Here is a 16,811-nt window from a genome sequence, read left to right on the forward strand (position 1 = left end):
GTGACATGGATGAGATTGTTAGTGAGAGGAAGTGGATAGGTGAACGATAGTGGTTAGCTGTTAAGGAAGTTTGTCTGACGTCGTGGATCTGCTGAGAGGTGCGGTGAGGGTTGTCTGGAGCACTGAGGCGGGCACTAGATGTGATGGGATCGATAAGAGTATCTGCTTCTTTGAGTCATCCTGGGGATTGTGGTGTGTTGTAGTTGCTTAGTGGTCCAGGTTCCTGAGTTGGTACGGTGGGCGTGCTGGTCCGGTTCGTACTCCTTCGATGATTTGTGATGAGGGCTGAGGTTAGTGGCGCTATCGGTTAACTTTCTTGAGGAGCGGGAAAGGTCAGTTCTCTAAGATTCTTGGTTTTGTTAAAGCTCGGCGATCAGCCTCTGGGGTGAACGTGAGGATTGGGTCTTAGAGTGGTGTGTCTGGTCACACGGCCAGACCAGAACAGTGTGGGCCATTTTACTCTTGGCAGAAGACGAGGTGTGTCTTTGCTGGTTGCCACCAGGGAATATGCGACCCGCGCTTCGTTTAGTCTTTATTTCCAAAAGGAAACTTGAAACAAATATCCCAGGCACTGGTCTCGAATCCCTGAATGTTTCTATAAATGCTGTAAGCAAGTAGAGTGGACGTCAGGTAGAGAATTTACAACAGTTTGCAGCAAATCTGATGGTGTTGCTGAAGCCAGACGAGGCGCAGTGTGACAACCCGTCCCTTCTTTTAGAAAAGTTTTCTGAGTGCAAGGAGGTCACTGGCTGCGAAGAAGATATAAAGGTAGATGGACAGATATGGCTACTCACGACGGGAACTTGGTCAATGAAAATATTATTTAGTACTATATAATCAAAAACCTTTCGATATTCCGATGGCTGGAATTGTCTTGTTTACTGAAATTTCGTGCGGTAAGGTTCTTTCCGAAAAAATGTGAGATGTACAGACTGACAAAACAACCAGTAGGTGTGTAGCTTGATGGAAGATAGGATAAATAGGGTTTAGTAAATAGCGTTTAAATCACAGATATTAATCAGCATCGTCGTTATTGCTAGGAGTTTGAAGTGGTGTAACTATCGTCCTAAAGGGAGACAAGGCTCATTTGATCTCTAATATCGTTTGTGTGTATATGTCGAGATTAGTAGTTCATTTGTAATTAGACAATCGAAGTTGACGAAAATTTCATATCCGAATACCAAGCTGGATGAACAAAGACAGTCTCATATTTACTGTTGCGTGCTATTTGACATAGGTTTTACTTTCAGGTGCAGAAAAAGTGTATCTCCTATACGGTCTTATTTACTTCCAGTTTTCCTTCAGGTTGTCATGAAAAGTTTATCGTTCTGAGCGAGGGGTCGGTAGGCTTGCGGAGATGTAACTGTTGCTCACTTTCTCCTCAGTTACTAGGCCCTGAGTGAACGTCTCTTGCATGTCGATTAAGAATTCTCCATTTACTGCTGCCTGAACTCCATCCTGGCAGGCCGCTCTGATATGAGGTGGGATGAGCGGTGACGGTTGATGTAAACGGGGATCTGGAGATGAGTGGTTCCTGCATGGCGCTGCTCTTAGAATTGGAGAGTAAGTAGCAGATTTTAACGCTGAGAAGCGGCGGTGTGTGTAGAATTGGTCCGATGCTCTTGGTTTCATCACAACTTAAAAACAGATAATTTTAATGATTGTCCTCATTCACTCATACATACAGATAATTAATGAAATAGTCCGATAGAACAGGCGTTAAAATCTGAAGAAGCTATAACTTTGTTAACATTAAACGTGAAAGGCGTTTAAAGAACAAGATGTTTAACAGATATAAAAGAGTAAAGGATAGGGTTTGTTCCACCTGAAAACATGTCTGTAAAATGTGCGACTTCGACGGCGGGAGGAGGGTTTGTACTAAAGGACTGTAGCATAAGGTCTTTTCCACCTGCTCGTCCTGTAAACTGTCCGACTCACCGGCAGGAGACAGGTTCAAGGTATAAATTAATTACTTGGTATCCTCCACCTTGTCTGATGTTGAGCAGACTACAGGTTGATTATCTGCGAAAGAAAACAAACAACAACAGTAAAAAGAAATAAAGGAAAAAGATATCAGCAGCACTTTTAAAGTGCCCAAAAGACAAACTCAAAATAGTTGTACACTTCTCTTTTTATCTTTAGTTGGGTAGGGTGAGTGAATGTACCACTGACATCATCATGCAGATACCTGTAGCTACTTCATATTTTCTCAGTTCAAAAGACATCTATTATTTCCCCGTTACACACGGTCTGATGTGATGAGAAGGCAGAGGACATGACTTCGTCAAACTACGTGGGACTTTGTGAGTGTCAGATGTATGGTGACAGTCCTTTGCTGACCAGATGTTACTCTGATTAAATGTTTACACTATATCTAACTGCTACGATACTTTTTGTGTGCTCATTTTTTGAATTTATTGTCCTTTCCTAAGACTTTCTTTCCTTTTTTCCATTTTTAAAAAAAATATTTTATTCTTTCTTTCTCCCTTTATTTTGCGTTTCTTGCTTGCTTTTTTCTAGCAATGCTTCCTTACTTTCCAGCGAGTTTGTTGAAGTTTATATTTTTTCATTTTCTTTTACAAGGAGATCTATTTTTACAGCTTTTAAATAATGGTTGTCTCTGTGGTTGGTGCTTACTCACTTCACAAACAAGAGACTTTGAAAGCCAGACTTGAGGTAGTAGGCTGATTTACTGGTTGCCGTGAAGCACCCCACGCTACCTCTTGTGTTTGTTTGAAAGTTGGCTGGATGTTGTGTGTGTGTTTACCGAGGGACCACGAAAGTAAACACTCTTTTGCTTTAGATAGCCTGTTTAGAGACAAACTCTATCTGTGCCAGGTCGGGGGAGACACGAGATAAAACAGCTTTACTGGCCACCATCAAATCGAAGCCTGATTTCATCTTTAGAAAAAATGAGAGAAGGAGCGTAGTGTGCTAATCCTCGACTCGGTGTGGGCAAGCGATAGACCAAGTGACCAGAATGCATCAGTAACCATGGCTTCGTGTCGTAAATTGTGATCTCTGTACGATAAAAGGGAGCTTCGAGAGCTCAGGCAAAGACATTCAGATATTGTCGAGGAGGAGGAAGGTAGGGAACAAGAACTGAGGTGTGATCATACAAGGATGTGTGTCGGGTTGTTAGCTCACTCAGGCAGACTAACCACTCCTCACCCTGTCCCCAGTGCGCGTGCACACACACACACACGCATGCACACACTGAGTAAAAAAAAAACAAAAGGAAGTGTTCATCTGAAAGTATTTTTTCTCCCTTTAACTTATTTCTTTTATTATTTTTGACACTTTTATCAGCTTGTTGTTTTCTAACGTCGTCCGTGTCTATTAATACAAAATCAACAAAATTTTCAGGTGAGCATTTAGATTTTGACATTTTCTGTGTGCCTGTGTAAATGTGTGTGTGTGTGTGAGAGAGAGAAAGAGAAAGCGTGAGAGAGAGATTGTGTGTGCGTGTGTGTGTGTGCATGAGTTGATTTTATCTTTTATCTGATTATTAAATTCTTATTTTGTCTGCAGATGAGTGTAAGGAATTGTGTATCTGATAATATGACTGCATCACATATATATATATAGTAAAAAGCTTATTACTCTTTTTAACAAAATCAAAAATAATTCATATCCCGAACATTTTTTAATTTTAAATTTACTTAAAGCTACTTCCTTTTCTCTGGATACTTTCACACAAAAAAGTTAAATTGATTATGGGCACAGCCCTCGCCGACATTTTTACGACCTAATTAGATACTGTGTACTCTGCACGTCTTGTTTTTGTTTTTGTTTTTCGCAAAGCAGCTAGGACCAGATTAGAGTGCCGAAATGCGCTTCATGCTCGTACTCCCATTTGCTTACCTTTGAATTCCTCTTTCCTTCTTCTCCCGTGCATGAGAGAGAGAGAAGAGAAGGGTTGTAATGCACTTGGTTTTTTTTTTTTTCTTTTTAACAGAAAACCTGAACGAGGCTATAGAGAATTGTTCTGTTTATACGGTCACAGAACCACATGGCCCACAGTCTCTATTCCTGTCTTTCCTACACCTTCCGGGCGCCATTTTGTTGACGTCATTGCATGGCTGCGGGGTGTCTGTGCAATCTGGCGGCCATCTCAGTATGTTTGCTCTTACTCTGTAGTTGTGCACCAGAGGTTAACGTGTGTTGCAGGGTGCAGAAGCACGGCATCCTGTGAACTGAGTCTGCATGGACATGATTAGTGAAGCAGGTTTACATCACCTGCACTCCATGCAGACTCGGCAAAGACATCTAACCGCCATCCGACACCCAAATGCACTCGCAGGTCTTGCCCGTCCTGGTGAAATAGCAAAGCTCTTAGGGTAACTTCACCGAAAGTCTGATTACATCACAGTAATGTCTTTGCTTTTTTCTTGTTTTTCTTCTGTCCTTTTTCCCTTTTTTTTCTTTCTTTGATACTTTCTTCTTCTTCTTCTCCATCTTCTGATCCAGTCAGCGTTGTGCTTTTATTTATTACTTTTTTATCGTCTCTTGGTGTGTGATATAACAAATTCAGTATCACGTTTTTTATATTGGTACTAAATGCGAGAAATTGTTACCTTTTTTTGTTTACCTTGCTAATTTTGGCCTTTCGGGAATTTTTGTGTATTTTTATTTTTTTTTTTACAGAAGCCTTTTGTTTTAGGAAAGCAAATAATGTTTTTCACTAGAAAATGGTCATGTCTGATTACATGTGACAACGCTATTGAAATATTCACAAACTGATTACTCACCACCTCCGAATGGCATTCTCCACCTCCCTAGTCTAACTGGCAACGGGCAGCAAAAAATTTAATAAAATAAGAGAAAGGAGTCGTGGTACATTTGCACCTTGGTCTGGATGGTAAGTGTTAATGATAGTGAACTCTAAACTGGAGATGACCCCGGGCTGGCACATCTGAGCTGTCGGGCAACGGTATTGCAAATATTGTGGGGAAGCAGCCCATTAAGATTCAGGGACCAGATTAATCATTCAGAACATCGCACCTGATGATAAAGCAGCTGCATTTCTAGGGGGACAAGTTGGGAAGGGGAACATTCGGAATTTCTAGGGTAGAGAATCCTGAATCTCGCGGGCTACAGAGAGTGACTAAAGGGCGTGGAAGCCTACATTTTCTGGGACCAGGAGCTTGCATTTCTGGGGATAGTTTCGACATTTCTGGAGAAAGATAAAACAGTATTTGTAGGGATAAAAGTCTGCATTTCTGCTGGAAAAAGATTTTATTTCCAGGAGGTAGACGCTTGCTTTTTGGAGTGGTATAAGCCTATTTGATGAAGTTTATCCTGTATGTCTGATGCAAAAACAAACAAAACAAACAAACAAAACAAAAACAAAACAAAAACAGTATTTTTGTCACGTGGGTACATTTCACATTTTCTTGCAAACATGAAATGCGAATGAACCCACACACAACATAGAAGTACGAATTAAAGCACAATACTCATAGACCAAACAATATTGTACACGTACGTACTCTCTATCTCTCTAACCACACGAATATTTCATCTTGTCTTCAATGAATCTGATAGTTTGAGACAGACGAACGGACAAGACGACAGACACGCATGCAGACACACTGGGGGAAGTCAGGCGCCCGCAGGGATGGTGTGCCCCTCATCAAACGTCTGGTGCGCCACAGTTTAACGACTTCATCTTGGCGTCTCCTCTTTCACTCGTTATTCTAGCGCATGCCCAAGGCTAGACTTCAGCTAGATGGGTTTGTCTCGACACTAGTTAAGTCAGCTCTAAAACGGCTATGGATGGTTTGGGTAAGGTTTCTGGATACGCACTTGCGCGTGTGTACTTCATGCCTTTGTAGAAAAAGAGAAAGAAATGTGAATTTTAAAATATTGAGCTTTCTTACTGATAGGTCTATATCCATATGTATTTTTTTTCAAATACTATAACTACATACATGATATTGTCATCGCTTGCTCGTTCTTTGTCGTTCAGCGCTAAATACCAATGTCACTTGCCGCCTGTTGTGACATGACTGAGGTCTTGTGACCAGAAAGAAGTAAAAGAGATAGCACGCAAGATTCACATTCGCCACAACGACATTCAGGGCCATTAAAACCTCCTGAATGCGTTTAACAGGTTGGAACTGGTGTCTGAAACCTGATCTTTAAATGAACTAACAAGTAATTTCCTGCACTTTCTGCAATTTCTCGCTGTTTTGTTTTCTTTTCTAATTTAGACATTTTCAATTAAAATATTTATAGAATTCTCCACAACAATCCAGCAGAGTCAGCAACTGTGTTGAAATAGTTACTGAATTTTTATCAGAAATAATCTCTATTATATTAACTTTATTGCAATTTTAAAGCATATAGGTTAAAAATTGTACGAACCTATTTTAGAATATTTAAAACTGGTGTGCCCTGTTAGCACACAATCTGATTTACTCTACAACTCTTCTTAATTTCTGTAGCTTGCTCATTACACATCACAAAATCAGCGTATTGCTCACTCATCGGTGTAGCAGGTCACTTCTACTTACGAATCTAGTGCGCGGACGGAGGAGAGGGGATGGATCAGGGTCGGCAACTTCGGCATGCTTAAAAGTAGACGAGGAAAGGGGAGTTACTTCCCTTCATGCATTTCGCGAGCGCGCGTGCGTTTCCCAGAAGTCCTCACCCTTTGTCCGTCGGTCTCAGACTCTTTCAGTCATCTCGGGACTAACCAGCCTTCGTCTCTCTCCGTTATGAGAAATGCATAGCTCTACGTAAGTACAGTGATACCTCGGTTCTCGAACGCCTGATTTCGACCAAATCGGTATTCGAGGAAATCGAGAAAATTTTGTCTTGGAATCGAACAAATATTGGACTCGAACATCCGACGTCGAGATGAGCGAATGGCGTTCAGCCCCCCGCGCCTTGCTTGCGTATCAGTGTGAGTGCAGAGAGAGAGAGTCACGTTTGTGGAGAGAGTCATGAAATGTGTGCAAAATGGGCAGAAATCGCAAATTTTGTTGAACATCACCTGATAAAGTGTAGCAAATAGAGCAGTTAACATTTTTAAAACTGTTATGTCCATTTCCGCAAAATTTTGCAAAGGAAAAAAACAGCAAACAATGACAAATTCTTCGTAAAGAAATCAGACAAGCACTGCAGAGCAAGATTCTGATTCTTCTCAGCAAAAGATACAGAGAACAGAAAACCGAAGAGCAGTTACCTCTGTTTTTATTGAAGATCGAGGACTCCCTTCAAACAATAACCATCTCCCCCTCCCTCCACATCATTCCTCCTGCCATAAAGTTGGTACAGGTAACAGAAATGAAACAATGTACTGTACTGTACAGTACATTTTTTTTTTAATAACACTTTTATTTTCTTATTTCTTGTTGAGACTCATGTTTTTCTAATATTATATACAATTAGGCCAGTAAATAGCATTTTCTGGGCTTGGAACGAAATCAGTTTCATTATTTCCTTTGGGTTTCATTGCTTCGGTTCTCGAACAATTTGCGTTCTCGACCGTCCTCCCGGAACGAATTATGTTCGAGAACCGAGGTATCACTGTACTTGAAATCGACTTTGTCGAAACGCTTGGACTTCAGAATCCGAACAGTAAAAAACGCAAACCCTCCAAAACCGAAGAACATCTAGTTTCACCACTGAATTACCAGGTGGTCGATTTCCCACCTCCCTTGGCTATGGTTTTTTAACAAACGAATTCGCCTGCACCATCTACTATTCTACTCGACTTGTGTTTGATTATAGTAATTGTTTCACTAGAAAAGCGCTTCCTGTAAAAAGTTTTTTAATAGTTATAGTTTTACATCGTTTTTTTTTTTTCTTAAATGTAACATCACGTTTAAAAAAATATTTAAAAAATTGTTCATAATTGTTTAGGCATATTTTTTAATGTTAAAATATAGATCTTTCCTTCAGTTGACGATTTAAAAAAGAATTTAGAGCTTACAAAAGAGTTGTAAGTTTTTCAAATTTTGTTTTGATGCTATGAATAATACAATTTAAGTGTCATTACTAACTGAGTTTTTGTAATATTATTTACTATATCTTGCTTTAATTTTCTGTTTTTATCTTTTACTTTCCGAGATTTTCTTTCCGCTTGCGGATGTCTTATATGAGAGACAAAATCAGCTTTTTTTATTGTGAGGATTTTTAGTAGAGAAGTCAAGAGGGTCTATTACGTTTTTTCAAATCCAAGGGAGAAAACCAGCGACTGCTCCTCTTATGGATCACGAGCATTGCTGCCCTTTACTGCTCTTACAGAAACACATCAGTTAGAGGTTTTTATTTTCTTCGGGAATTATTGGTATTTGGGAGAATTATGTATCATGTTTGTTTGTTTAGCACCTTGTACTTTGGGCATACTGCATGTCTGCATGTCTAATTCTTAAAGACCCTCCTCTCTTTCTCTCCTTTGTGTTCTTGGGATCCACTCTGCACTCTTTGCAGTTACCTACCTCTGTTTCCTATCGATCTATCTTCGTTTTAGTGCCAAAATACGAAATGACGTGGAAACTTAAAATTCGTCTTTAGAAAGAATATTATTTACCATATCTGGTTGTTCTCCGGGTTGAAATCCTTGCAAGGTTAATCAGTCATCAAAAGAACCCATCAGTCAGTGATAAGCGATGGCACCCGAAAGGAATTTTTTTTTTATTTTAATTTTTTTGGGGGGAGGGGTAAGAATCTAAATGGTCGCTTTAGAAACATCTTATCGAATTTCGAAAAATAATCAGAAGAAATTCCACACCCTTCACCCTAACACGCACGTAAGGCTGTTGGCTGTTGACGAAGCCTTTAGTAATTATGCCTATCATGTTAGCTCCCTTCTTAGTCACAGGAATGGGGAGTGGTTTCCACATTTATCTACGAGGAGTCGATGGATCGGAAGTAAATCATTTTGATAATAAGCCAGACAACTTTGCCGAGTATCAAAATTTGGTAAGCTGTGCACAGCTTACATTGTAACATTCAGTCTTTTGTCTCATCATCATCATCATCATCATACGAAAATAATGTCTTGAAATGTCGTGTCGCGTGTTACGTTGTTTCTGTGTATTTCGTCACTGTGACGTCATCTCTGTTGTCATGGTCACACCAAAGTCTTCAGCTTCCGTTGTGTTCTGAGAGTCGAGCCTCTCGCTTTCGTTTCTTGCTTTCGTTTCACAGTTTATTTAGTTCGACTATTTATACCTGCACCTCGCAGGTGAGTTTTCTTTTCTACTGATCGCCCTTCGGGGCTAGCCCCCATCGTTCTTCCCGTGTCCTCCATCCAAAGTACAAGGCAACTCTGGCGAAAAAGCAAGTTTTTTTCTGGGAAACTTAAACGATAGAGGCATTCCCTGCAAACATTTCTTGTTGCCTGCTGAGAAGTCTTTATGGGTTCGTCTTGATTGTTTGCTTCTTCCCAAACGGCTTCTGTGGCGCAGTTAGGAATTCGCGAAGCACCCAGACTGGCCAGACATCTTCAACCACAAGTAAGAAGAAGGAAACTTTGTCCTGCTCTCATCGTTTTCTCGTTTCATCTTTTCTTATATTTCACAACAATTGCCTTCTCCTGCTGTCTGTTAATGCAGACATTCCGAGGAAGAGAGGTCTTTAGCTGTTACTTATGTGACAGGCAGAGAGCTCTGAACACGTTCCGAAATAATCTTTTACTTATGTTTGACTGCAAGATCTGACTTTCTCGGAGGCAAAGACTTCCAGAAGCAAGCATCTGTTTGTTCAGTTAGCGTTTATGAGAGCTTCTGCAGCCATTCCAATGGCTTGAAAGAGTATTTTGAGAATTTAAGACTACAGATGTCTTTTATTGCACAACATGAGCTGTTTGACCGTGGTAGTTGTAAATATTTGTTTCATTCCTCAGTTATTTTCAAATGACTACTTTAGCGCTTGTCTTCTTGGTTTAATACCTTTCCTATTGCTTTTTTAAGTCAGTTTGTTGACCTTTGTTGTGTCAGTTTAGTGACATATCATGGTTTCTTGTTCTCGAAACTATGTTTTTATTGCTCTTTGTCCACAGCAATGAGTTTCGATGACGTTTTATTTTGCTAGCCCTCATAACAATGGTCAGGTCTCCTGTCGATGGTTCGGTTACCTAGACAAATGTGCGTATACTGATTAAATTAACCAAAAATTTGTATTCAGCTCTAAACAAGACCTATTGTCTTATCGACAGTACACTTTCCCATTTTCTTTCGACGGCTTCCAAACCCCTTCTCGCTAACCACTCTGTTAGGTATGTTAGTAGATTGTCTTTTCAGTCATTCAAACTTCCCTTTGTTGAGTGCAATCCTTATCTGTTAAGTTTTCTTTACAGTTAGGACCAGAATATAATGTATTTCAGCCTTCCTTTAAAGTCTTCTTCTTTTCTTGAAATGTAGTATTCATTTTTCCAAGTCCAATCATGCAATAGATTCTTTTATTTTTAAAAATCAAGCCCCTTTAAACAAACATAGACCTTTATACCCCACATCCACTCACAATTCACCTACCCCCTGAACCGAGAGTCGCAATGCCACGGGAGGTCATTTCCATCCATCTGGGTCAAGCGGGTTGTCAGATTGGCAATGCATGCTGGGAGCTGTATTGTCTCGAGCATGGTATCACACCAGATGGCATCATGGCGGGGAGATTTGCGTCATCTTCTGACAACTCATTCAGTACCTTCTTCTTGGAAACAGGTAAGTCGCACCTGTTACCCAGTCTATGATGACAAGATCGCATTGCTGTGACGTCATTACTGTATATCGCAGCTCCGTCGTTTGGGGATAAACAGAAATACCACGCCTGGAGTAGTCTTAGTGTTTCTTTATCGAGTTTAACTTTGATGCCATTCATACTTACTTTTTGTCCAAAATGATGTTCAAGATGATGTGAACGTACAAAAAGAACGTTTGGTCGCTGTTTGATGTTAGTTGTGTAGTTGAGGTAGTAGTTAAATGCCAATGCTACGAAGAGTAGCGGTCGTTGTTGCAGGAGCTGGTGTTCACGTCCCGCGTTGTCTTTTCGTTGACCTTGAGCCCACGGTGGTGGACGAGGTGAGAACAGGAACCTACAGGAAACTCTTCCATCCAGATCAGCTAATAACAGGTAGCGCTTTTGACCTACAAGTTGTCGGTGATGTGTCAATAGAAAGTATACAGCAAATAGAATCTATTTAATTAAAATATGAAAGTGGAAGTCAGAGAAAGTAACAAAAGAGATATGATGTCAAAAGTAAGCGTTTAGCATGGTGCGTAGGTCCCTATATGTGCTTATAAGTTTGTCAATTTGGGGTTGGCAAAATAAGGCCTAAAAGGGCTTATTTTCAGCGAATAGGTCCTGGTAAATTGCAGTCGGGACATTATTATAGAACCAAAGACTTTGTAAGAAACGATTGCTACACTCGTAGGACTCCAGGAACCTCTACTTGTAACAGTCAAACAATGTAAGCTGGTCTTTGGCCATGGGACCCGACATGACACCCTATCGATGACTGTCCTTCATGGCACCTTGGACACCGCGGTGGCCAGAGGAAGAACTGACTTACGAACGTCAAAGACAGGACTGGTCGTCCTGTACAGGACCTGCTGACTATCGCCCACAATAGGCAAGAGTGGAGGGCCTGTCAGCTGCCTCGTCTACCCATGTGATCCCCCCAATCGCAGGGTCTTGTACAGGGACGACTGACCAACCGATAGATTATTGTCTGTTGCCTTTTTGGCATTTCCTCATTCTTTCAGATAATCATTTTGATTTAACTATATTTTAAACTGCGTTTCTTTTCCCTTTAGCATATTATGAAATCTTTTGGGTTAGGAGCTGTTTTATTCAAGGCTTTTGTTATCAGGAACAATATTTCCCCTGTATGGTAAATTTTTACAAACCAAGATATTAAAAAAGGACAGTTCTGCTGTTCTTTTTTGGTTTCTGTGGCTATTGACATTTTTTTAAAATGGAAAGCAGCAAAATATGTTGGAAAATATAAGACGTGCTGAATTCAACCGTCAATCACTTGGACAAGTAAATCGAATTAGAAAGGACAGAAAACAATCATGGCTGACAAAAGCGACTCCCAGCCTGAAACCAAAGAAATACAAAAGCCCTGAGATCTTTTTCCGCAAAGCATCACGCGCGACGATTCGCTAATCATTACATCTCACCTCCTTTGAGGTTGTCCAGCAGCCGGGGGAGAAACTTTACTTTTCTAATCAAAATTCTAATCCTCATGGAACATCGATAAGAGTGTTAATGGCATCAGTGATAATTCGGCCCCAGCGAGCCATTCTCGGATTTGTACTATTTCTGGCATGAGTCTCCTGTTGACTGAACTTTAAATGATTAGCGCTGAAACCAGGAGCAGGACCACCATCACTGGGCGTCGACTCTGGACACTGGCTACGAGAATTAGCATTAAGCGGTGCCAACCTTCTTGGATACTGGATTTCTGAATTGGCACCAAGATTTTAGGCAATGTAAGTGGTGTGGATGATAATATGTTTGTATACAAAATACTTACCGAACTTTTCTAAAGCAGTGTCAGATTCCTGGTTCTGTGTACCATTTATAATAGATCACTGGGCATGATAGTGCGCGTTCGGCGTTGCCACATTTTGAATAGCTCAGACCGCTGCCCTGAACTGATTCGTCGTCTTCATCTAATTTTGATGCGCATCGGAAGTTCTGAAATTGTTGCTTTTACTCAGGCCATACACTTGACAGAGAAAAGTCAAACGGTTCGGGAGATTTGAATGGACCCCCTCTTGCATGCTGAGGAAATGGTTAGCCAGAACACACGACCCCACCGTCACCCCTATATCATGTGTTGTGTTCAGCTGTCAAACACTTTGATGTCGTATTATGTTCCAAACAAGTTGTATTCGAACATAAGACAATTATCTCTGACAAAAGCGACTCAGTCGGCAAGCCCCCACCTCCTGTTCCCCCCCCAAAAGAAACATGAAAAAGCCCCGGATCTTGTTTTGAAGACGTCCTCAAACGATTCTGAGTGTGATCAAACCTATGTGAACCCTGGTTTTAAAGAAGTCTTATATAAACTGTTTCACTTCTTCATAAGGTAAACTAGTTTGGTGTGAACTGGCATCTAATAGATTCATGAAGTAAATTAAACTTTATAACATTTCTCCTTACAAAACTGTTAATATTAACACATGGAAACGATGTCTTTCTACAGGTAAAGAGGATGCTGCCAATAACTTCGCTCGTGGCTACTACACCAAGGGCCGTGAGATGGTGGACCTCGTTCTGGATCGCATTCGACGGGTGGCTGACTGCTGCCATTCACTTCAAGGTTTCCTGGTCTTCCACAGCTTTGGCGGCGGAACCGGATCCGGCTTCATGTCTTTGCTCTTGCAGCATCTCGCCAGAGACTACGGCAAAAGATGCAAGTTTGAGTTTTGCATCTACCCGGCGCCAAACGTACGTTAAACTAGAGCTGACACCCGTTATACTTTTAATTGATTTTTTTGTTTTTTCAACTGAATTAATTGTGTCAGAATGAAAAAAAAGTTGTCTAATCATGTGATATCATCATAAAACACGTTGGTTTGGGAAAACCTGCCTCTGCACTCATGACAACGCTTGCCACACATTCACGCATGCACACCTTCAAGAACAATCAAACACATCATGTACTGCTTTCACTAATGTCTGTTAAAATAGAAAGTGTTTTCTCTTGAATTTTGACTCACGAAGTTTTCAATCTGCGACTTCTAAAGAAGGGTATGGTATTGCCAGGGAGTCTGTCTGCCTGTCGTTGCTAATCTATGGATGAGAATAGCATCCTAGAGTGTACGAAAAATTACCTTGACTTGAATACCATTGAAACTCATTTTCTTTCAGATATCACCTACGATCGTCGAGCCTTACAACGCTGTCCTCAACACTCACGCCACCTTGGAGAACTCGGACTGTGCCTTCCTGATGGACAATGAGGCTTTCTTCGACATCTGTAGACGAAAACTTGACATCGAGCGGCCGACGTATACCAACCTCAACCGTTTGATTGCTCAAGTCGTCTCCTCCATCACCGCCTCCTTGCGTTTTGAGGGTTCCTCAACGTCGATTTAACCGAGTTCCAGACAAATCTCGTGCCGTATCCTAGGTAACAACCTTTATGTGATATATCTCGCAATGTCATAGTTCACTTTGGCTGACAGTTTTTGTCTCCATACATAAGATTCTAGTAAGTGTGCAGCGACAGTTCGAATATAAGTTGTCTTAGAGTTTAGCTTATTTCATTGGCTGTAAAATCTTAGTACTTCATGTGAAAAGCAATTTTCTTGTCAAAGTCTGCATCACAATCTGTGCGTTGACAAAGAGAGTAGCTCTATTCACAACGGTCATAGGGTTATACCCACTGTACATCCATTGTATGCCTCTCGCATTCCAACTGAATTTTAGGGAAGTTGTATCCAAGACAATGTATTTTCCATGCTGCCTTGGTTTTAATCCTAAAGCTTTGCATCCTACTTTGTTCGTTTTTAATTCGTCCGTTCGTTTGTTTGCTTGCTTTCTGTTTTTACCTGTTCCACACATTGCCTGTGATCTCATCTGCCTGTGTGTTGTAAAGGATTCATTTCCCTCTGGTGACCTATGCCCCGATTATCAACCCTGTAAAGGCCTTGCACGAGCAGCTGACGACGGCGGAGATCACCACCATGTGCTTCGAGCCAGCTAATCAGATGGTCAAGTGTGATACCCGCGTGGCTACTACATGTCCTGCTGTCTACTGTACCGAGGGGATGTCGTACCCACGGACGTCAACAGAATAATAGCCAACCTCAAGTCGAAGCCAACCATCAAGTTTGTGAAGTGGTGTCCCACTGGCTTTAAGGTTACAGAACCCAGCAAGTTTTTATCTCTTTTGACTACTTCGTAAATTCTAAAAACAAAGAAAGGAAAAAGTAGGCAACAAAGCAAAGCACATATTGCCTGTCACTCTTTTTAATATTATAGATAATTATGTGATATTCATAGAGAACGGTCCCTCTGACCTAAGCGCTTGACACTTTTATGGAAGGATAAATAATTCACAGGTACGTTCGAGTGGAACACAAACATGTTTATTGTTATGTACACAAGGGACACATTTACATGCAGGAAGGACAGGTGATTTTAAATTTACCTACAGTGAGAAGACAAATTATTATTTATGCAGTGGAAGGGAACACCAATTGACCTGTACCCCGTCACACCAACATGATCAGCCTCCCGTTTCAGGTTGGCATCAACTACCAGCCGCCGACCGTGGTGCCCGGGGGGGACCTGGCCAAAGTGCTGCGAGCGGTGTGCATGCTGACCAACCACTCCTCCCTAGTGGAGGCATGGGCCCGCCTCGACCGCAAGTTCGACCTGATGTTCGCCAAGCGAGCTTTTCGTCCATCACTACATCGGCGAGGGCATGGAGGAGCGCGAGTTTGTGGAAGCTCGGAAAGACCTGGCAGCACTGGAGGTGGACTACAAGGAGGTCGCCGCGGACTGACGGGACTGACCTCCCCCCCAACTCCCGTTGACCCCCAGCCAACACCCCGGGCCTGTGTACGAGTGACGTCGTCTTCAGCGTGGACTAGTGCGTGTGTGCGTGCATGGATGTGCGATTTTGTGGGTGCACCTGTGTGTGTGTGTGTGTGTGTCGTGCGCCTTTTATGCTTATACTTGCGTGCATGTCCTTGCATGTGTGTGTGCGTGTGTTTTCAAGTGTCCACCCGTATATCTACATCTACATCTTTCTGAGTATTTGCACATGTTCGAAAATCCTATTAACACGAATACCACACATTCCTTTTAAATTCTCGAAGAATCGTTTTGTAAAGACACCTTTTTTTTTCTTTTTTTTTCTTTTTTTTTTTTTTTTTGTCTTGTGAGAAACCTTATGTTTTACGTCAACAATTATTTTTATTTCAAGAAATGCCAACCTAACCGTGTCAGTTGATATTAAAACATTTATTTTTTATGAGACGTTGCCTTGTTCCATCCACCCGTGGAATCAGCAGACCGCACTGCGTGAACTGTTACAGTGTATCTGCATGACGTCATAGCAAAGAGCTTAATTCTTGTCACAGAGAAGATGAGAATGAGTGTTTCATGTTTATACATCTCTCGCATCGTTTAATTTCAAAGCCAGTTCTGATTCTGTCTCTTCGGCACTTCAACTGATCTTACACTTGAATTAAACTTTTAACCAACAACATCACTAACTCCACATAGACAAGCTAGCTACAGACATTTTATCCAATTTCCGAGCGAGAAATCGTCGTTCTCCTCAGCTAATGTCTGTTATGCTCTCGATCTTGCTTTCTTTTGTTCTTTCATTTATTCATTCCTTCAGTCTTTTTTTTTTACCCACTGTTCACAACGTTACTATAAACCTCCCACTATTTCCATGTAAATAGGCTAAGGTTGTATTTGTAATCAAGAACTTATGTACACAATTATTTTCAAATCACCATGTTTCATATATATATATAGAGAGAGATAAAATATAAATCCCTCAAAAACTTAAATTTGTAGAAAGAATATTAGTGACAGCTCAAAATCTCAAATATAGACAATATTTTGTGTTGGAGAAAAGACCCTTAACTCTATGGTAGAGACAAAAAATAATTGTTTAGCAGCTTGACTGAATGCAAAAAGCGGATCGTAAAAAATCTGATGCCTTCATGACAGATTTTGTTAGCATTCAAACTGGAATGATGGCCTACCCGCCCTACCCTACTGGAGGCACATGCACACTGCAAACTTTTTTATGCCAAAAAAATATTTCCTGCAATGGAGATAATTGTCATGTGAAATATGAAACGATACCAGTAATTACT

General features: G+C 41.0%; 1 pseudogene; it reads left to right on the plus strand.

Annotated features, from left to right (window-relative positions):
• The first annotated feature begins 9,065 nt into the window (after positions 1-9,065).
• Positions 9,066-15,600, plus strand: LOC112560220 (annotated as a pseudogene).
• Positions 15,601-16,811: the final 1,211 nt, after the last annotated feature.

This window comes from Pomacea canaliculata, linkage group LG3 (assembly GCF_003073045.1).
Source record: "Pomacea canaliculata isolate SZHN2017 linkage group LG3, ASM307304v1, whole genome shotgun sequence".
In the NCBI taxonomy this organism is placed as follows: domain Eukaryota; kingdom Metazoa; phylum Mollusca; class Gastropoda; order Architaenioglossa; family Ampullariidae; genus Pomacea; species Pomacea canaliculata.